This window comes from Lepus europaeus, chromosome 13 (assembly GCF_033115175.1).
Source record: "Lepus europaeus isolate LE1 chromosome 13, mLepTim1.pri, whole genome shotgun sequence".
In the NCBI taxonomy this organism is placed as follows: Eukaryota; Metazoa; Chordata; class Mammalia; order Lagomorpha; family Leporidae; genus Lepus; species Lepus europaeus.
This window is the reverse complement of record NC_084839.1, coordinates 62,585,193-62,608,342: the sequence shown is the minus strand read 5'-3', so window position 1 is coordinate 62,608,342 and position 23,150 is coordinate 62,585,193. Positions and strand designations below refer to the sequence as shown.

At 40.5% G+C, this 23,150-nt stretch overlaps 1 long non-coding RNA gene across 2 annotated transcripts; it reads right to left on the bottom strand.

The window, feature by feature from the left end:
- Positions 1 to 1,807: 1,807 nt before the first annotated feature.
- Positions 1,808 to 22,674, bottom strand: LOC133772717 (uncharacterized). 2 transcript variants are annotated; one of them, XR_009867808.1, is made up of 4 exons: positions 22,380 to 22,674; positions 19,506 to 19,599; positions 17,878 to 18,856; positions 1,808 to 2,020 (listed from the first exon to the last, which is right to left on the bottom strand). It is a non-coding gene; the product is annotated as an uncharacterized LOC133772717 (long non-coding RNA). The 2 variants fall into 2 exon arrangements; XR_009867807.1 differs by lacking the exon at positions 1,808 to 2,020 and adding an exon at positions 14,177 to 15,522.
- Positions 22,675 to 23,150: the final 476 nt, after the last annotated feature.

Below are 23,150 nucleotides of genomic sequence, written 5' to 3'. Positions count from 1 at the left end.
CCTTTGTAAAAGTTCACATGTGCATTTCCATCTGTGCAACTTCTTTAGGTATTTCTCAATTGATTCAGAAATCTGAGGAAGCGATAAGAATCTGTGAATCCTCATCAGCTTCTCTCCACAGAAGTTACTCTAGTTTGTCTAGGGTCGTCCTAAAATGGGTGCTCAAAATGCAAATAATCTTTCACACATGAATGACAGTGTAGGATCAAGGTTACCTCTCCTTCCATCCCTAACCATTGAGTCATGCATTCAGTGCCATCTCATCCAAGCTGTAAGACCTTGGGTATGTTGCTTAATCTCCCTTCCTCCCCAGCCTAGTTGATCACAAAAGAGGGCTACTACTGCTCACTTCACAGAAATGTTGTAAGAGTTTAATTATATGAGGTTATGAACATAGAGCATGTAATGAAAATGCCCAACAGATGCTAGGTGTTCGATAAACAGTTAATAATAACACTGATGCAACTTTAGGCACCTATTGCAGTCTCAGCTTATTTTTAGTCACTTTCTGACAAGTCCTCTTCCCACAGCTTGTGTTCATTTCACGAGCTTCGGAGCCCTACAGGCAGAATCATACAGCTCATCAGTTTCTAAACGGAATCGTTCAGGTGTGATACCTGTTGAAAACTCCTCCCTAGGTTCTGTAGCCTGATTCTTTCCTCATACCCCTTCTGGTTCTAATAAATCATCAGACATTTATGGTATGATTTAGATCGGCCTCCTCTCAGTTCGTTCAGAAAAGTTTTTCACTAACCAAATTTGTATATATAGGCCGGCGCCGTGGCTCAACAGGCTAATCCTCCGCCTTGCGGCGCCGGCACACCGGGTTCTAGTCCCGGTCGGGGCACCGATCCTGTCCCGGTTGCCCCTCTTCCAGGCCAGCTCTCTGCTGTGGCCAGGGAGTGCAGTGGAGGATGGCCCAAGTGTTTGGGCTCTGCACCCCATGGGAGACCAGGAGAAGCACCTGGCTCCTGCCATTGGATCAGCGCGGTGCGCCGGCCCCAGCGCGCCTACCGCGGCGGCCATTGGAGGGTGAACCAACGGCAAAAGGAAGACCTTTCTCTCTGTCTCTCTCTCACTGTCCACTCTGCCTGTCAAAAATAAAAAAATAATAAAAAAAAATTTAAAAAATTGTATATATACTACAAATTACAAGGCCCTCTAGGTTAATGATGTCCTTGAGTTCTTGTCAAATAAGGCTTCATTCATGTATTTATTCCATCAGCATTTGTTGACTTTGTTATGATATATTAGGCACCAGGTGCAGGAGTTGTTGAAATGGATGAGTCAACCGCTGTCCTCTGAAGTTTGTAGATCACTGGACAACATGAACATAATACAATTTTAGGCAGCTTCTAGCACAACCTTGGATCATGTTGAACATCAAAAGGCAGGTACAACACAGCATGGCTAACACTGCAATGGGAAACCATGAATGGACCAGTTTAGTTCAGGGCAAATTTCCCAAAGGCCAAGACAACTTGGATTTAATATGTAGGAAGAGAAAATTTCATCGAAGGAAAGAAAGCTAAGAAGTATCTTAACATCACAAGAAACAATCTTCCCAAAGGCAAGGCATGGGAAAGAACAAAGATAGTAAATAAGAGGAAGTGTTGAACTTGTTAGGATATTTGCCTGTGGGGTACACTCATCTTCCTGTATACTTTAAATCATCTCTAAATTACCTATAATATTGAGTACAATCTATGTAAATAGTCATTACATTGTATTATTCAGGAAATAACAACAAGAAAGAAATCTGTACCTGTTCAGTACAGACAGTTCTTTTAACTGTTTGTGCCCCAAAGTTAGTTGAATCCCAGGGTATGAAATGTGAAGATATGGACCACTAAGTGTTCAGCCAAGCCACAGGTGCCTGAGATGGACTGAAATTGTGGATAGAACATCAGGGCACACATTCCTTCTATGCCCAAGCCCTCTGATCACTTCTTGGTTCATTCCAGAAGAGATTGCAAAGTAACAAGCCAATGAAACAGACAACTGTTTTCTCCTTTCAAATCTGCAAGGAAAGAAAATTCATATTCAGTGTCTTTTGCACATACATGTCAACAATGACCCTCACATGGAAATTGGCTCTTTTATTCTCCATTTTTATATAGCAAAATGAGGTGCTCAATCACCTTCACCCCAGGACGAGGTTTGTTTTAGAACAGATGCATTTAAGAGCATGCTCTTGTGTTCTTGTAGATTTCTAAGTTGTGTCAGGTCTTGCCTAGCACAATAGATGATTCTGGAATGTCAGGAAGTACAAACACTCATCTGCAAAGGAACCACCTTCGGTCTATTTCCTGCTCCAGCATATCACAGTATCCTACTTTATAAGAGGTAAATCAAAAGAGATTAGACTTGACAACAGGAGAACCAAGAAAACTTCTTGCACAAAAGGAGGAAAGAAGGAAACTGAAATAAGAATGAGTGGGCATTTGGCACAGCAGTTAAGATGCCTGCAGCGCATACTGGAAGGTCTGGATTCGAGTTCCACCTTGCTTCTGATTCCAGCATTCCTGTCAATAAACACACCAAGAGAGGCAGCTAGGGTTGGCTCCAATACTTGGTTCCTGCCGTCCATAGGGAGAACCAGGTTCAGTTCCTGGCTCCTGGCTATAGCCTGGCAGCCTAGCCCTGACTGCTGAGAACATTGGGGAATGAATCATCAGATGGGAGAGCTCTCTCTCTCTCTCTACTTTTCAAGTAATAATAATAATAATGATGATAAAAACAATAATGTGAAAGACTACAGCTGTAAGTCAGACCAATGTGTTCCCTTGTCAAGAAAAAAAAAAAAAAGATGAGATGATATGTCATAGGCAAGTGTTTTGTTCCCTTGTTTCCTAACAATTATAGCTATTGATAAAGCATTTGCTGTGTGTCAGTCATTTTTCTTAGAACTAAACTTACATTAACTCATGGAATTCTCCAGGCAAGCCTATGAGAGAGATTATTCTCTCCATTTTACAGGTGAGAAAACTGAGACACAAATAGGTAAGTAATTTGTGCACCACGATACAACACAATATTGAAACTGAAGAATTTGGCTTTTAACCAGACACTATGAAGAAAGGCACTTAAGCTGTATTTTCTTCTTGTCAATTTTATGCACAGCAGATTCAACTAGGATTTCAATCATTTATTTTGAGGTGGAAATACATATTTTGTCTGTAATTCACACCTTGGGGGATTTCACTTTTGCTTGGTTGTATTTATTTAGGGTGCATAATATTTTCAAAAATATGATTGGAAAATATAATATGAATACTGGTTTTCATATAAATGAACGCTTAACTTAGGGAAACTCAGATCAAGACTCAGATTAAGGCTGAAGTTTCTTTCTTAAAAACATTTCACTTATTTTGTCTGTAAGAATTTGTTTCTGTTCTTGTTGAACTCCAGGACTTCGAAATAGACGTATTTATTTAATTTGGCCTGGGTCTAGAGTGTGTTGCTTGGTCTATTCTTCTGAGTTTATTATATCTCTTAATCTTCTACACATGCAATCAGAGACCTCAGTGACGAGGGCATTGGAAAAATCTAAACAAACAATAAATTCTGGCTATGAGGCTCCCTATCAATGCAGTGCTTAATGAAATAAGGCTTAGAGATGTAATGTTGGGATGATTAGATCTTTTCAAAGTCTCCAAATTATAAATTCCAGTATTTGCCATAGCTAGTAATATATTTTTCCTATTGCCAGAAATATTTGTGACCATGATATTTTATACATGATAAGCAAATTAGTTTCTCCTTTTGAGAACCAAATATGATTCAGAATTAGATGGTTCAAATGCATCTAGAAGCCCTGGTGTTTTCCTGCTTATCCCAAAGCATCGATGATAAGCTCCCTATTCTTGTTTGCTTTTGGGGAGTTCAGAAAACCAACCCCAGTCTCTTTGCTTGGCACTGACTGAGAAAGCTTCCACACTTCCACCCAGCACAGACCCCAGGGCACTTGGATGGCACCTGGTGCCCACCCTTGGTGCCACCTGTCTTCTTGGGCACCTGGTACCCAGTGAAGCAGAACACTGACCCTCCAGATTGCCAATAGCCTCAGTTGGCATAGAGCTTTGCCTTAACTTTCTGCTCTTGGAATTTCCCTTTTCCTTGTATTGCCTAACAATTTAGTTGCTCAAAATGTGTTTATTAAACACATACTATGCTCTAAGAGGGCTGAGAAAAGGATAGTAAGCCAGAAAGATACAGATGCTGTTCTCCCAGAATTGACAGGCTCGGAGGACAGCTATAGTGACAATAAGAGAGAGAAACCACAGGGTGCAATGCAATTGCACAAAGCATTTATCAGAGGAAATACTTCAACATGCTGAAGCAGCTTTCCTCCAGTGGTGGGGCTTTGGGTAATTCTTCCAAATTGAACACCCCATTGCAAGGTCTTTTCCAAGTTTAATCTCATGGGCAGAAGTATTTTTATAAAGAGAATTTGGGGGACGATGTTGTGGCATAGTGAGTTAAGCCTCTGCCTGTGACACTGGCCTTCCATGTGGACACCAGTTAGCATACTGGCTGCTCCACTTGCAATCCAGCTCCCTGCTAATGCACTTGGAAAAGCAATAGAAGCAACTGCTTGGGCCCCTGCCACCCAAGTGGGAGACCCAAATGGAGTTCCTGACTCCTGGCTTCAGTTCTGCCCAGCCCTGGCGACTGTCAACATTTGCCCAAACCAGCACATGAAAAATATATCTTTCTCTCAATCTCTCTCTCTCTCAACCTCTCCTCCTGCTCTCTCTCTCTCTTTCTCATTTATTGCCTTTCAAATAAATTAAAACATCTTTAAAAAAAAAAAGAAAGGAGTTGTGGTCCTCATTTCCTTGTAGAACTAAAAATAAAAACAATTTCTTCAAATGTTAAATATTTTCTCTTGATAATAAAAGTAACAACACATGTTTATCAGAATTTACAAGCCCAGGAAAAGCTTAATGAGGAAAACAAATTCCCACATCATCCCACAACCCATTTTCACCTGCTCAGCATTGCGAGGTTAGCTTTCCACTGTTTGCACGTTATATCCTGCTCTTTTCACTGAACATGTTGGGAACACGTCACTTTGTTTTTGAAAAAAGTTTTCATGGCTTTATAAACTCTATTGAGTGGATATGTGATTTATTTAATGATTCTCTCATTTCCACACATTTAGTCTCAATCTTTTGCTATTATAATTTCACATTGAGAATAACAAAGATATCAAAAGGAGTCATAATTGTAAATCCTAATCAACTAAAAAGTTGGAAGACATTTGATATGATTCTACAGGTTATGAATCACAAATTATTCTTGCTTTCTCATCTGCATGGTGCCTTTTTTACATGGCCAACTAACTTACTAACACCTCGATTTATTGATACATCAGCATTTCATATTATCTAATTTCAAATCTATTCATCTCAATATCCTGCTTTATTGTGCAAATTCTTTAAGGGGACTTGGAAATGTTTACCTGCTTAATAAAATTTGTATTAGTGTCTTTGCTGCATAACTAGTTACCCCAAAACTTACCTCAATACAATGAGCACTTATAATCTCATACTGTTTGAGAGGGTGAGGAGTCCAGGCACAAGCCATGCCAGTTCTGGGGAGGGGTCCCTCATGAGGCTGTAGGAAAGCTCCCTACCAGCAGATATCTCAAGACTCCAGGTGCCAGACAACTGGCTTCTGAGCTCAGTCACCTGGTTGTGGGCAGGCACAGTTCCCCCATGCCTATGGACCAAAGGCCATTGTCGCCTACTGTGTGGGCCTCTCTGCAGAACTGCACACCATGGCAGCTCCTCCCCTCAGTATGAGTGACGCAAAGGAGACAGAAGCAGAGGAATGCCCAAAACAGAAGCCACAGTCCTTTGGAACTTAACCATGCCAGAACTTACACCATATCCTATTTGTTGCACAGACAAGCTGGGATACAGGTTGCTAGGGGACTACACAAGAGTGTCAATACCAGGAGGAGGGGATTGTGTGGATCTTACATTGAAACTCTAAGGTCTTGAAGACCGACTACTACATATAGAAATTTTTATGAGGACCCAAAATACATATGTAATGACCTTCTGTCAAAACTCCTTTATGTGCTGCTACTCAGAGAAGAGTTTGCTGTTACCTAATAAACTTGAAAACTCACATATCCTGCAGAGCAATGCCACGCCTAGGCCTAACTGCCTAAGGAAAGACTCTCAGTCTTTTCCTATGTATACCAGGGCACACGTACAAGAATGTTCTAGGGGAGCAGCGCCGTGGTGCAACAGGTTAACACCCTGACCTGAAGTGCCTGCATCCCATATGGGCACCAGTTCGAGACCTGGATGCTCCATGTCTGATCCAGCTCTCTGCTGTGGCCTGGGAAAGCAGTAGAAGATGGCCCAAGTCTTTGGGCCCCCACACCCGTGTGGGAGACCCAGAGGAAGCTCCTGGCTCCTGGCGCGCAGCTCTGGCCATTGCAGCCATCTGGCGAGTGAATCATCGCATGGAAGACCTCTCTCTGCCTCTCCTCTCTGTGTAACTCTGTCGAATAAATAAATAAACTTTTTTTAAAAAAAAATAATGTTCTAGGAAGCAGAATGCATTACAGCAAGCAATAAATTAAAAAAAGTAAATAACACTCCAGGTGCCCATCAATAGGAACAAAATAATAAACCAAGTTTTGTGGTGTTGATATCATAAAATGCTATACAGGAGACACTGACTGAACCTGAATACCCACATCCCTCTGGTTGTATCTGTTGAGAGCAGACAGTGAGGCACAGAATAAATGTCTATCTACACACACGTACTCGCAACAACTCCCATTAACACAGTATTCATGAAAGACAAAATCAAATAGCATATTGTTTAGTGGTACATTTAGAAGAACTAAAACTATGAAGTCAAAGTCTGTGATGACCCAAAGGAGAGACAGAAGTCTTCTAAGGGGAGTGGAAATATTGTGCTCAGGAAAGCACATAGACAACCACAGGTGTCAGCTCCAAGCCCACCCTATTGGGATTCGATGCTCCTACTTCCCTTCCTGCCCACCCCCCACACACAATTTAATAGGACCTGTTCCTGAACATGTGTCTCTCTCTTGCTCTCTCTCTTGATCTCTCTTACGCTCTCCTTCTCTTTTTCCCTCTTCGCCCCTTCCCTCTGGTCTGTCAGGTTTCCCCCCCCCCCAACCTTTCCCTTAAAAAAAAAAAAGGGGGGAAAAGGGACTGCTAAGCAACCTTTCCTTTCCACCCTGGGATGGGAACAGGTGGGTGTTCTCTTTGCTTTTGAAAATCTGAATAAATGTTGTACTCTTCTATAGGATGTCGCAATAAAGTATATGAAGAAAGCACATCATATAATAAAAAAATAATAGCTTCAACATGATGTCAGTAGTCAACATATACTGGGCCCTTAGTATGTGGCAGACATTATAATAAGAATGTTCTGGAAATTTTTTCCATTTGATTTTCACAACAGGTAGAAGGCAAAATTGTTCCATTTTTTCTCATTTGTCAGATGACAAAACTTAGACTTACAGAAACGAAAACACTTGCCCAAGGTCACACAGCCAACATGTAATGGAGCTGGCACTGAAGCTCAGACATTTCTGGAACCTTCCTAACCGTGTGGTGGAAACAAGGTTTTCTTACCAGGTGCTGCTTCACATGTAAACTGACAACAGGAAGTGCTTCATGAGGTGTCCTGCACGGGTGAATGGGCCAGTTCTCACAAGCTCTCAAGCCCCCTTCCTTTCCACTGATGAGGAGATTCCCTCACCTGTTCACCAAGAGGCCAAGAACTTGTCTAATAAACAACAGCTGAATAAGGAGGCGCAGTTGTACAGTACGCGCTACAAGCCGGGCACTCGTCTAAGTGCCAGATGTGTTAACCTCTTAGAGCCTTGGAATTGCTTTCTGCACCAAATGCTGTTATGGCGCCCATCTCACAGATGAGACAGCAGGTCTTGAGAAAACTGTTTGCAGCAGTTACACAGCTTCTAAGTGACAGCACAGCATTCAAACCCACACATTCCATCTCCGGAACTTAGGATCACTTAGGCTGTTTCCCATGAAAAGTTAGAGTAAGGGCACAGGAGGAAAACACAGGCTCCTTTTATAATGAAATACTGTATTAAATGCAGGGTGCTCTACATCCAACACAATGCTCTAAAAGACTTCCATACTCACTCTGCCTAGTGGTGAGAGCAAAACGTACCAGGTGTCCTAGAAGAAAATACCTTGGCTTCATCTTGTAGATGGCTAGAACGACACAACTGGACTTGAGCTTTTTTATTTTGTTGCAAGTTCGCTGCCTATTATTTCAAGCTAATTAATTCAACTAGTTAACAGCATCAGGTATTCCACATTTACTTTTGCTCTAAGTCTTTCTGTAAGGAGTGAAGAGTGGTATTTTATATATTAATTTAAATTTGAGGGACTCCCACTATATGTGAGGTCCTAAAACAAAAGATATCAAGTGGAAAAAGACACAGTCCCTACTCCCAGGAATCCACAGCCTAGTGATAGACAAATAATTACAGTGCCTATGATTACCATGCAACATGTTAGGTTCTAAGACAAAGGAGTATATTCTAGAAGTGATTAATTTAATTTATGCTGCCCTAGAAAATAGATGACATTTGAACCAAGCCGTACAAGGTCAGTGCACTCTCACTAGACAGAAATGGAAAGGAAGCACATTCGTGGTCAAGGGCACAGCACAAACGTCTCAAGGCATGAAAGAATAGCACATGTACAATTTTTTTGCTGCTAAAGGGTGCAAATTGCCTAAGGGATGTGGCAAAAAGTGACCCATGAAAAGCCAGCCATGGGGAGATTATGAAGGTCTTTGCTTGACTCAATAGTTAACTTGAGGATGATAGGGAGTCTAAAAGATTTTGAAGCATTAATGTATCGTGTTTATGATATATATTTGATTCTTTAATCCAGGAGGCTGGATTATAGAAGGAAGAAACTAACTATAGAAACACCAGACTGAGGCTACTTTAATAGTTTGGTCAGGCATTCCCAAGAGTCTGGGCCAGCTACGATATAAGTAGAATTTCAGATGCCATTTTACAGATGAGAAACCAATACACAGAGGAGTAGAGTAACTTTCTAATCCTGCACAGTTTGGCAAACAGAGGAGCCAGGATCCAAACTCAGGTTGTCCAACCTGCTGCATAGGTGACTACCCTGCTGGTCTGAACAATGAGCACAGTAGATAAGGCCAGAGAGAGCAGACGCAGCCCGAGAACCCTCAGCTTGGACTGTGGAGTGGAGGGTGCTCCCATTAAACACCACCAGGTCACCAAGTAGAATCAGGTCAGGGAGGAAATCAGTTTCAGACGTGTTGTCTAGGAAGTCTTCAAGAGCCAGGCCGAGGTGCCAAGGTGGTGTTGAAAATGCTAAGCCAGGGATGAGGAAAGGCATGGACTGGAGAAAACCTACCTGGACATAGAGAAGCCCTGCAAAACAGATACCATTTTACCCACGACCATCGTCCTGAAGATGCAGAACGTGAGGCCAGGGAAGGCAGCTCAGAGGAGAGAGCTCTAGAACTGGATCTATACTCAATTTTTTGGTTCAAATGTACGTGCCAGGGTCAAATCAGAGTTTGACACTTGCAAAATGGAGACTGTAATACTTCATTTACCAACTGTTATAAACATGAACATTAATATATATCTAAACACCTAGTACATTATTTTCCAAAAGTAAGTGCTCAATGATTATTATTATCATTTTTATTATCATTTATTATCATTTTATTATCATGCCAAAGATGAGGTTCTAATGTAGGCAATACTCTGGACTCCCAATTACTCTTTTTTTTTAAAAAGATTTTATTCATTTGACAGGTAGAGTTACAGACAGTGAGAGGGAGAGACAGAGAGAAAGGTCTTCCATCCACTGGTTCACTGCCAATTGGCTGAAATAGCCAGAGCTGTGCCGATCCGAAGCCAGAAGCCAGGAGCTTCTTCCAGGTCTCCCACGCTGGTGCAGTGGCTGAAGCACTTGGGCCATCTTCCACTGCTTTTCCAGGCCACAGTAGAGAGCTGGATTGGAAGAGGAGCAGCCAGGACAGAACTGGAGCCCATATGGGATGCCAGCACCACAGCTGGAGAATTAACCTTTTGCACCACAGCGCTGGCCCCCCACCCCCTCAATTACTCTTTTGGCAGTTTTTCCCATGAACTTCTCTTAACTACGTGGAGTTTTCACTGACTTTTCAATGAAAGAAAAGAAGCTCGCATAGACAAACATGAATCAGGCTTTAGCTTTTTAGCCTAAAGTATAGCATGGAGAAATCAGACAAAATTTGTTTGTATATATATTACATGTATATGTATGTGTATATATCTATATATGCATTTATATCTATATATACACATATATATCTATACATACATGGAGATATCAGATAAAATTTGTTTATATATTTTACATATATGTGTGACTATATTACATATATGTACATGTGTGTATATTACATATATGTGTGTTACATGTATGTGTATATAATACATATGTGTGTGTCTATATATATACGCGTATATATCTATACATACACATATATATGATAAAACATTGACTGGCAAGAAATTGTGTGCCACTTTTTCCTGGAGTCTTAAATGGCCAGGGCAAATCTGGGATGTGACACATTGCGTCTCAAGAAGTCAGGTTAGAGGCGTGACAGAAAGCACAACCTCAGCCATGACGGCCTGCTCAGAAGTTTCCACTGTGACAGTCCTGTTCCCAAGGGGCACGTCTCCCAAGAAGGACGGTCTTCTGAGAGTCACAGAAAACCCTGAGACCTAAAGGTCCAACAGGAATACCTAGACCCAGGAATAAGGTAGAAGCCTTGAAGACCACAGGCTACGTCACCCCCTGTCTCTCGCTTTGCCATTCCCAACTCCGTCAGACATTACTTTTTTTGAGATTCAATGTGGTGACGAGCAACATGGTTATGTAGTCAAAGACCTTGTGACTGAAAAATTACAGTAAAGGAGAATTGCTGGTAGAATGACTCCAATTCACATCACACACACTCTCCGAAAGGTCAAAACACAAACAAATATGCTTAGGAAGAAAAAAGGACATTGGAAATAAATGAAATTTATTGTTTAATTTGATTGCCTCTAAGATAATATGTTTGGTAAGGATGTGAATATAAGCACTGTGGAAAAAATAAAATAAACGGAGAGGAAGCAGTGCCAACCTCATCCATTAGAAATAAGGGGAGAGGTTTCAAGACAAAATCCCTTTTTTCCTTCCCTACTAAGCATTCTTGGCCTTTCTTACTGGGTTTTCTCTGAACAGAGCTGCAAGGCCTGAGTGTGTTGGGGCTCCCTCCTTCCATGCCCCATCCGCGGCTGCGCTTATCTGAATATATAAGCCTGCCCTTTGCTCAGATTTATGGGTCCAGACAGGGCTGTGTGTATTTACAGTGTTCTGACCTGAAGACCCCAGGCTGAAGGAGAAAAGGAGGAAACTGGGACCCATTCCATAAACAGAGACAGATATGAGGGGGAGGTAGAAGGCTTTGCTAGCACTTAACATTTTTAACTATTTGGCCAAGCCTAAGAATTGGCGATTAGATTAGAGGAAAAGAAAAACGAGAGATGTGGTGCAGACGTGCAGAGAATAAACTGTATTCTGTTGCTGCAGTCTAGTTGCTTGGGGTCCTGGGTTTGGGTTGGGGGTAGGGTTAAACTTAATGCCGAAGGTCAGAAGGAAAATTGATAAGTCAGTTACAGAGGGAGCTATAAAATGCTTTGAGAAGGCAGAGGGTCTACAAAGAGGAGGATATAAACAACATTTAATAAGTTGGAAAATTTCTCCTACTACACATTGAGTTCCTCTGTGAAGCAAGCCTGGTTGCATTTTTTGAAATCTGTAATTGGTTATAAAAGAAAAATCTCCTGCTCCATGCTGAACCAAGAACATGTTGCTATAGATTACCAAAATTTAATCAATTATGTGCTGAAATATTTTTCTTAGGGCATGGTGGTTCACTTGGAAGCACCTGAATTTTCAAACAGGCTGCTTCATAAATGGGCCACCCATATGGAAAATGAGTGGTGCCTCTGTGGAGCGCATGCACGAGTTCACAGGGGAAGGCAGGAGAGGGCTGCTGAAGCGTGTGCAATGCCTGACACCCCAACACTGAGTCCCTCTTCACCAGGGCCACATCTTTGTGCATAAGCAAAAACGAAAACACAACTTGTGTTTGGAGCTGTTCTCAAATAACCTCCTCACTGGAAAAACTCGAGTTCATACTGAAAGACCCTGACCTACCCACTGACTAAGCCAGAAATAATCCAGCATCACAAGACCACAATATTCACTCAGAACCTGCAAGCAAAGCAACCAGGACAAGAGTTTGGTCAACTTTCTCTCTGTCTCTCTCTCTCACTATCCACTCTGCCTGTAAAAAAAAAAAAAAAGAGTTTGGTCAAGCCTCCACAACTCAATTTATGTGTCAATAGAGCAAAGAGCTGTGGGGTACATGACTGAGGCTGTGACTGGAAAGTTGGTAAAATGTCACCAAATGGCTTGTTTTATCCCTTTTAACATAAATCAATCATGTTTCCATGACGTTACCCATTAAGACTATAATGATCTACTCTAGTGATTACATTGTTTGATTGGAACTTTTTGTTTAACAAAAATCTTGTGGATAAGAAAGAGCACTGCCACAGCCCATCCTAAAGAGACCTTTGTGACATGTATTGAATATCAGTAATATTTGCATGAGAAAATGCACATGCCTAGCACTGTGTGTGGCACTTTATAAACTTAACTTGTGTATTAGTATTGTATTACTGTTACAGTCATTTGTCAGGCAATCAAAAGTAAAATTAATTCTACAACTGAACTTTGGAAAAATTTATAACGCAAAATTCACATAAACATATTTTCTTTTCCATTTATGTGTGCCATTTTACTCTTGAAATCAAACATAAAATTCAGAGCAGAAGTATAAAGGAAGGCATTTGACTATTACATCAGTGCAAGCTGACTGCATAACGGTGACAACTTGGGCAAAAAAATGATGATGGGGAAAAGCTATGCTAACAAGGCTGCATTTCTAAAGTAAAAGGAAATATGTAATAGTCTAGGAAACTAATTGTTGGATTGCTATCATTTTTGAACTTTTCTCTAAACTAATGAAACTTCTGCTTTGTAAATAATATATGCCCCAAACAGATGCCACGGCATGAGGCATATTTAGAAGGATTTTTGGGACTACTACATCGTAGCTAAAACGCTTCCCTGGGTCTTTTCTGTTGAGATCCATTTGCCAGTGAAATAATTTTTTTCTCTAATATGATGTGGATCATAGCAACAGTGGGTTCAGATGTAACCATTTCGGAGCAGAGGCCTAGCTCAGTATGCCAGGAAAAAAAAAAAAAAAAAAACGCACCACAAAGAACATTGAGATGAATGGCTCTATTTTATGAGCCATAAAAGTTTTATTCATCTTGACACTGAAACAGGTTTAGGCAGTGAGTTGACACGCCTTAAATAAATAAGTGGAATTAATTCCCCAGCTCGGGAAACAATAGCAGCATGCATGCAGCACGGAGAAATGCCCCATTGTTTCCTGTGGCTGCCTGATATTGATATTATTTCTGTTTTGCTGTGCTGCTTCCTCAGGGGCCTGGTTGATCCACTTCAGATTCATCCCCTGTTTTATTAGAGGTTGAAAAAGGTTCAAGACCTGGTTGTACCACAGCTCCCACCGACAGCTAAGGAACCAGTTTGGCGTCTGGTTTGTCTGTTGTTTTACTGCTGACCTTCAAATCAACTTTAACCCCTGACCTCTGGAGGCATCTATCATGACAAGAGGCTGTTTAACACAAATGGTGCCCATTTATAGGGGAAGAGACTCCGAAGATTTCCTTTTTATGAAGAATTTAGTTTTTCACCCCTCTTTTCTCAGCCACCACAGGTGAAATCCCTCTTAGCAGCTGGCTTATGAAATAATCTGAAGGGAGGCTTTAATGAGCAGAAAGCACCCTCAGCTGGAGATAAATATATGCAAATGAGATGCACAAACAAAGGAGCCTGGACAGAGAAATATCTGCAATTCCAGCAAAATGCTGCCTGCAGCTCGAAGATGAACAGCTTTGATAAAATGGTAACAAAAAGCACCTTTTTCTGCTCCCGCGTGGTTTCCATTGCAATAGACCATTGTCCCTGCAGCCAGCGGAGCAGGCAGAGGTTCTCTGCACTGTCTCAGGAAACTGTTCAAACATTTGTTTTAAGGCTTTCAGGAAATATAATCAATGGACTGCGTCTTTGTTGCTGTTGCGTGGGTTGGGTTTGGTTTTGTTTTTCCCTGTGTTGGATGTTCCTGTTGTGAGTTTACCTGTTGGTCTGTCTGGGGTTTGCTGCCGCTGTGTCGCTGTGCCAGCTCACATTTTGGTGACTGTTTTCTTCTTCCACTTAGAAAGATTTTTTGCGTTTTTTTTTTTTTTTTCATTTCCGTTGAAAGAGATTTCAAGTAATAACTAGTCAGAATCGGCTTTGAGCAGCACCCAAACAACTAGTTTTAATGATGGCAATCAAGTGTGTAGAGCTAATTCACAGACAGGCATGTAACATGCTGATTTTAATAAGCTTTAAAAAGGCAATCTCTAACTTTTAAAAGTCTCTTTTTAATTTAATCGTCCTTGGTTCATATGATGCCAAAACAAACAAAGCCATTAAAATATGTTTTCAATATGTATCCGCAGTGTTATTTGATGGTGTTTTAAATTAGCATCGTGTTGGTAAAATATTGATTTGATGAGCTTTAGAAGTAGAAAAGCTGAAATCATCAACCTGTTTGGGGGGGGGGTGTAAGACCACATTTTTCTCTAGAAATGAACAAAACCCCAGCCCCAAGGTGTCACCAGGGAGAGGCTGGACTCGCGAGGCAAATGACCGCATTGGAGCATATGTGCTCTGTTTAGGCAGCTAAGGTGAGAGATGAAACACTGCGCACGTCACACGTGTCAACATGCTATCAGTCTGAAAGCTCCGCGCTGTTCGGCGCCTTCATTTATAACACAACCCCAGCACTGCACAGCGGAGACAGACAAGGATCGTTACACTTCCTTCACCTAAATGGTCTCATCCTGTAGCCGGTGTGGGAGGGGAGGCATTCCTTCCCAGGACTGCCTCGCTTCCCCATTGTATGCGCATTTCATCAGGCAAATGTCAAATTTGTTAATAACAAGAAAATCTCCTCATTTTTAATCGTGCCACTCCTGTTGCACGGGGTGGAGGCGGGGGGCGGAGGAAGGCAGGGGCGGGAGGGAGTTAACAGCTTGGCGAGGTCTGCCCGGGGAGGAGGCGAAGGGGCTTCTTGGGGCTGAAGACGACACGTGGTCTGTGATCTCAGGACGTCGGGATCCGGGCACCGTGGAATTCAGAATTTCAGGAGTTAACAGGAACTTGGTTATATCAGGGATGCTCTCTCTGCAGCCCGGGTTTGAGGCAGCATAATTATGTTCAAGCGTGGTTGTTGGGAAAGGGCAAACAGCATCTTAGACACAGAACAATGAAATTACAGCTGAGATTTAGGGTAGCAAACGCCGTCTTCTCGAGGCTTTTATGATTCATTATTTCCCATTAAATACAGTATTAGAAGTGTACACGAGATAGCTCATGGTTGCTGCTCTCTGAGCACATTATCTATATTACACAGGTCTGGGGAGCAGAATTAGAAAACTTTGGGGGAATGAGCAATATGTGTTTGCTGATAGAAGTACCATATGGCTCATCTTCTTCAATTGCTTTCATTGCGACTCTGATGCTGGAGAAATTAAAGTTTTATTTGATGTGGCACAGCTTAATGAACTGTCTTCTGTTAGGAAAATTGAATATGTTTCCTGTTATTCGAGCACAGAGCCTCCCTGGTTTGGCTGATGGGGGATGCATTATGTATTGTTTATTTAGCATTTTGAAAACAAAAGCAAGATATGGAAGGTAAAATTGATTACTGCTGGATTGCATTATATAATCAAGTTTTCTCCCTTTAAATTTCCCTTTACAATCCTTCCGTAATGTTTTCACAGGAGATCGGTCCAGGTTTTTATGTTTCAGAAGGACACAGAGCTTGGTTTTATCAAAATGCCTGTATTTGTAAACAAGCCACATGGAACTCTAAACTCAGTGTGGTTATATTTATAAAGTTTGAAGGATGATGTTTGGGAAGAAAGAAAATAATTCAATTTGTGTGAATCTAATTACAAAACTTCTAGTGAGCCCCCAATCGGTTTTGAGAGGATCTAACATTTGGTGAGTAGAAGGGGGATGACATTTTCTTTTGTTTGAAATACACCACTTAAGAACGTGCTGGGGTGGAGCCATAGGCAAGGCTTTTCAAATTTGGAAATACAAACCTCAAAATACCAAGTTTTAAGTTTCTGAGCTAGTGGTCAGCAAATGAAGAGATGGATTAGAGCTGTAAATTTTTTAAAAAATGAAGTTTACATTTCATGAATTTAGATTTTATTAATGAATATGTATGATGAAAGGTAATCAATAATCAAAAAACTACCTACATGCTGGGAAAACTGAGATGCCCATCCATGCGAATGCTCTCTGCTCCCTGAAGAATCTATCAAGAGATGCATTAAGCATTTTCCTGCATTTCTTCATGTTTGCTCTGGATTGGACCCTTTTAAAAAAATCTTTAAAACCTGGATCATCTCTAAACACACTGGACATAAACTCGAATTCTAATCTTTGCTTTTCTCTCTTTCATTTTTCAGTGAGTAACATTCCTCACATGTGCTGACGACTCAGACACTCTGATGTGCAACAAGCAACTAAGATAAAACATGGTTAAGTGAACCAACATTTATCTGGAATATACAGTCCTGACCGCCCCCCCCCCCAATCCCTCCAAAAAAAAAGTCATTTGTCTTCCGTGCCCTGTTATGTTTTGAAGATTCTGGCAAATATGGCAGTTAAACAAACTTCTCACACAGTCTGAATACTGTCTTTTCAAGAGACGCTTCCAATGTTTATAGCCCATAAGTAAGAGGGAAAAAAATCTGGTATTTAACCAAGAATAGTGCTCTTGAAAACGTCTCCGAACAAAGTGTTTAAGCAAAACTTTGGCCACAGATATTCTCAATTCTTCATTCTTCCTGTGATTTTTTTTTTTTTTGGAGGGGAGAGTTTCCGGGGTGGGGGTGGGGGACAGGATTCTCTGATTCTGACATTTTGTTCTTTTTTCTAAAATGAACATATTAAGTTTTAAAACTGAATGCCTGGCTGGGGACCTGTTCATACAAAGTTCCTTTCGAGCCAGTTGAGAGAAAAACATCACATTTTTATGAACCCCATCTCTTGACAGAGGCCTCGGAGGAGGAACACCATTATGCATTGTTATCGGCGTGGTGTAATTTGACTGTTGACAAAGTATCCGTGGCAGTGAGAATGAGCGCAGTTAGAAGTGTGGCGGATTGTAATCAAGAAGATGCTTAGCTGTGCAACACTGCATCTTGAGCAGATTTGAATCAACATTGCCTTAAGGGGACACACACACATACCAAAAGGAAAAAAAAATCCATTAATTTTTAGAGGGAAAATCAGAGTGGCACTTGATGAAGTGAAATTTGACATGCGTTAATTGCTCTGCAGCTCTCCTAATTAGAGATTTTCAAATTCTTTTACTGCTGTCACCATGATGGCACATTGTCTTGCTGGACAAATAGTAAAATTGCAAATTGGTTTGATCAGGAAGTTTGCCTTCCGAAGATGGGACCGAATCCTCTAGTCCACTTCCGCAACGTAGACAGCTGGAGAGCAACAATGACTTTTGCCTTTACCTTCACTCCAGATTTTAAAAATAGGCTTTATATTAAAATAGTTTCATTATGAGACTTACTGTACAGGAAGCAGGTGCTCACGCGACTTTCTTCAACAGATGGAAATATTCCTTGGATACTCACTCACGCCTCTCCCTGCTTCATAGGAAATATTTCAGGTGGAAAAAGAAAGCCAGTGAAATGCTCCATGATATATACATTCTTACATTTCTACTGAGAGTCCTCAGAAATTGGAGAGAGGTGGATTTTTTTTTTTTTTCAAAGGCCATTTTCCATTTTTCCCAGGTCCGGAGTCTAAGGCAACACTGCTCCAGGTTCCTCTTTTTGTTTCAATTGATTATATGACTGTTGGCCCTTAGGATGGCATCAAGTATGATACCTTAGTAATCTTAGTTTCCCTTTTCAACTTCTGTTGCATAGCCCCTGAACCTTTCTTAATTCATTAACATATTGAATTTTTTCAATTTTCCATTTTCTTGCAATAACAATATTAATGCCGGGGTGAAAGCTTGATTGGAGCTAAATTACTTGTTACCTGCTGGCATTTATTTATATGGCATTGAATTATAAAGCTTTGCTATTGTCATGCCTTGGGCGAATTGTTTATGACACCAGTAATAGGAGTAATTGTTATTGTTGAAATTACCTGTCAGCTACCCATAGCAGTGGCCCTTGTCCCACTGACAAATAGTGACAAGGGAGAGGTATCCTCCATGCGTCCCCCTGATGGCTTCTCCTCTGATAATAAGAAGTGCAGGGCCTCTGATAATTTGCCTGTCACTGTTGAGTGCAGCTCAGAGAGAGTTGGCCAAATTGTTGTCATTCACTTTGACAAAGACAGCAAAATGCTCCCGTGCAGGAGGAGGATTATCAAAATAAATGAAATCACTTACACCCCCCTTTGTTTGTTTGGCTCAAGGATTGCCTGGCTTTGTATGAGGTTGTAGAGTCAAGGTCCAGTTCTGAGGGCATACCTCTGTGCAGGCTGGGATGAGGAGCCCAAGGAAGGACAGCCATGCTCAAACACTTGCTATTGTGCTGTTCACATTGGTTAGGAAAAAATTATATTGAGAGAGAAAGTCAATAGAATTGTTACAAGAAGTCTAAACATGTGGCTGAGTGCATTAGCTTAAAGTACATATAAAATTCACACCTTTTCTCCCCTGCTTTCCTTTTACCCTTATTGTATTTTTTTTGACCCAGGCAGGCATTCAAATTCAATACACATTTAAAAGTGTACTGATTTCCCATTTGCAATCGAGTTTGCATTAAAAGTTTAGAAATCTGCATTTCTGACTCTTACAGCTTTAAAAGATTATACAGTCAAATTTAGGATTATTATTTCAAATGGCCAGTTCCTTCCCATAAATTTCCTTTTATTTATATACTATCTCCATGTGTAAAGAGATAAATGAAACGTACTTCCAGGTATGAAGCATCAATTATCACAGGCGTACAGGGGAAGGAAAATGGCCCTGTTATTGCCAGAGCTCAAATATAAATATTTGCATTTTAAAACCCTTTGGTTGCAGCTTGTGAACCTGTCATGGGGAGGGGGGGGGCGGGGGAGGGGACGGAGTTGGGGGGAGCAGCAGCGGGGGATGGTGTCTGGGAGTGTCCATGCCTGAGAGAAATGGACGTTAAGCTAATCAAACCTTTGCTCTGTAAAAACCAGAACCATTCTCACCTCGCCACAAAAGGCATCATTTCATAGCAGGAAAATTCTTATTTGTAAGGTGCCTGTGAGGCTCCTTCTCATAGATCTTCTTGACAAATACTTGCTGTTACAAGAAGTCAAAAAGAAAAGGGAAAAATAACAAGGATAAATGTAAAATATTGGCTCCTTATAGGATAGTCATCAGCTGTTTATTGGTCTCTACCAGACGAGTAATGACCAACCACAGTGTTAAGTGCCAGCAACACTGCCTTGGGCCTTTCTCTCCTAACACCAGCCATTATCTGATTAAAGAACCTCCAAAGAAGTCGCTATTGCATAATTGTATGGGTCTGAGCAGCGCAGGTTGGCTGGCAGAAAAACTACCTACAAGGGTTGATAAAGCAACAGTGAAACAGGATTTTATTTACTCCATTTACACCTTGCACTCTGAAGGAGGCTCTGAGTGTCTCAGACACTGCTGGCTGCAGAAGACACCTAAAATTGGTTCAGATGGGAACCGTGAGGGTCGTGGTGGGGAGACAGGAACAGCGACATGATCCATTCCTTGCAGCTCTTCACGGGCTGTGCAGTTTGAAGTAATGAGCAACACTACTACTGGCTCCTAGCCCCCTTCCTAGGTGTTGTGTATTTAAAGTGAGTAAATAGGTCTGTAGCAGTGCTAAAATCAGACATACGACAAAAGGGATAAAATGTGTTTCTAATCCTTAATAATCATGTATTCTTCTAAAGGCAGCCGCTCCATAGTTAACTGTGTTGAATGTCCCTGATTAACAAGTGGAAGGCAGTGACATAATTAAGAGGTTATCTGTAGTAATAAAAATGCTCAAACCTGTCTTGGAATGTGATCCCTTTAACAGATAATTTTTAAGAATGTAGCATGTCCTTGCTTCCTCTGTCGAGACACACGTTAGTGATCCCAGGAGAGAAAATAAACATACGTTTTTAAATGAAGATATTTAAAATGTACCCCATATTTCAGCGTGTTGCTGTAACCTGGTCTTTTTTATGTTCCTCCTATAAAACCTAAATTAAGCCTCTTAGGAGTGGTTTTGCTGCAGATTTGTCTAAAAACACCACACATTTTAAATGGCTCCAGTACTTGAGTGCACTTTAATATGTAATCACTAATGTGGATTCTCTTCTCTCTTGCAAGCACCAGCTTTTCTAAAACGATGAGACTTCTTTAAATGTAGCTTCATTTGAAATGTAAACTTCTAACAAACAGTAATTGCTGCTATAGCTCTATTGATGAAGTGACTGGCAGCAAATCTCTCTCAATCTCTCTCTCTCTCTCTCAACATTTTGAAACACCCATCAGTGTCAAAGGAAAGTGCACACGTCTCCTCCGCTGCTCTAAATAAGGCTCAGCAATGTTAAGAAAAATGTCAGAAAAAGCTCAGTGGATTAAAGGAGTGTTTCTGCACCGTGTCAGGGAAGATGGCAGGGCAGCCTGGTCTGCAGGATTCGGAAAGATATTGTTTTCTAAGATGCTTACTCTATAAACCAAATGAAATCTTATTTGGAAAGATTTGATGCTGTGTTTGATAATGTACACCCTTCAGTTGTTTTTCTAAACCATGTTATTCTTTAATATGCCTTTAGTATGTGGCTTTAAAATCAGAACAATAACACACTGTTCTTTTTGTAGAATGTTTCTCTGCCCGTTTACAGCGTTAAAATACAATTCGGACCCTTCCGTGCATTTTTTTTTTTTTTCTTTTCTATCTAAAATTTCTGGGATGCTCACTCAGCAAAAGCAATGAAAACACTGGGCTCTTACACATGCAAATTCACTGGACTAATCCAGTCCCTTCTTTCCTTAAGTAAAATTTTATATAGCTTTGGAGCTTTTCAGATGCTTCGTTTATATTAAAATATATATATGGCATTTACATTTCAGTTATGCGTTAAAAATAAATAACGAGTATGAGGTTTTCAGTTTGTTTTTGTTCTATCTTTTCAAAGAATAGTCACTAATTACAAAATAGTATAATGATAGTAAAATATTCCATAGCATTTTAAACATGTAATTAACAATTTACTGTTTAAAAAAAAAAACTGTTTTGCAGATTCGACACTAGATGCCCCTGGAAATGGCAAGGTTAGTTTTACAGAAACAAGGTAAATCTCAGCTGATTTCAAATACAAACTTTTCCAAAACAGGTTAAAAATGAATTTAAACAAATTTGGCTCTTAACCTTTAAAGATTTCCTGCCCGTTTCTGTATGTCCTTTATTACATTAATTTTTTATTTAAATTACACCATTAACTGGATATGAATTTATCAAGAATACATGTATTGATTTATAAAACAGTACCATTAATTATTATAATAGCTAGATGTAGCTGATATTACAAAGCCATTTAAAGGTTTTTAATATAACTTGGACATACATAGATAGATAGACATTATGGACAAGACTACAATTTAAACTGGCTACCAGCAGTTAATGAAATCCTTGATTTATATTCTAGTTTAGAGATTGATTATATTGTTGCTTTGTGAAACTATTTATATTACGCCATTTTTCAAAGGATGTCTCAATAAAAAAGCTAAATAAAATATTCAGTCAATTCCCAAAGCAGATTTTGTTTTCTGTATTTTAAATGCTAGTGAAAATAATTGATTGTGTGTGTTCCAAGCTTTGTCACTTCCATTCCAGAGGTGGCTCTCCTGAAGGCAGCCTCACTTGCATATGCACACTTTCGCACACTTTGGATCCTTGAAGAAACAAGCCCCTTCTCTTTATTTCATTATCCCCCCCCCCCCAACAAGCCCATGTATATTTCACAAAACCCGCACATCAGGACACATAAGTCTTTTTGACGTCTTTTATGTTATGCATTTTTTTTTCCTTTAGGTTGTGGAAAACTGGGACTTACCCCAAAGCCGCAAAGCAGGCAATCACGAAGAGTATTTGGGTAATAATGCAATCTGAAGAGAAAAAAAGAAAAATGAGGAAGAATATAAGCAAATAACAGTAACACTTTCAAATAACTTTTCAAATGGTAATTAGGCAGCGAATAGATTGAAAGTTAAATTCTTTTCACATTGTGCTTGGTTTGGGTCTCCTAGTCTCTTTATTTATATCACTTTTCCGTGCCTGGCAACATATGTTACCGATTTATTATAGTATTTTTACTGTTAGCAGACAAATCTAAAGGCTAGCTGAGAAGGCTAGCTTCATCTGATGACTTTAACAACAACTGCAGGGCATCCTTGAGGGTGAGCCAATAGGCTCTTTTGAAGCTATAATACTATTAACCATTTTGATGCCAAAATATTCCTTATAGCCAAAGTTGGCTCAGTCTTTTTTGTAGGCACTTCAGGTTTGTACAAACACAAAAGTTGAATGTAAATGATTTGTTTTGTAAATATTTCAGTAGCCTTCCAGGCACCTCTCCTCCACGTGTCTTAAGTTCCCTAAAGCCCACAGGAGTGCGTCTGTTTCTTTATTTCCCCCTTTTACAGGACACTGAAATCTGTAGCACACGTTTATAAGCAAACAGCTACCCAGCATCAAGCTAAGCTGTCACCTCCCCCTCCCCCATGCCATTAATTCTCTACTACACTACTCAAAAGAAACACACATCTTTCAGAGTTTAAATGATCACGTTTCTCTCATGTATATACAGCCCAGAAAAGTGAAGTTC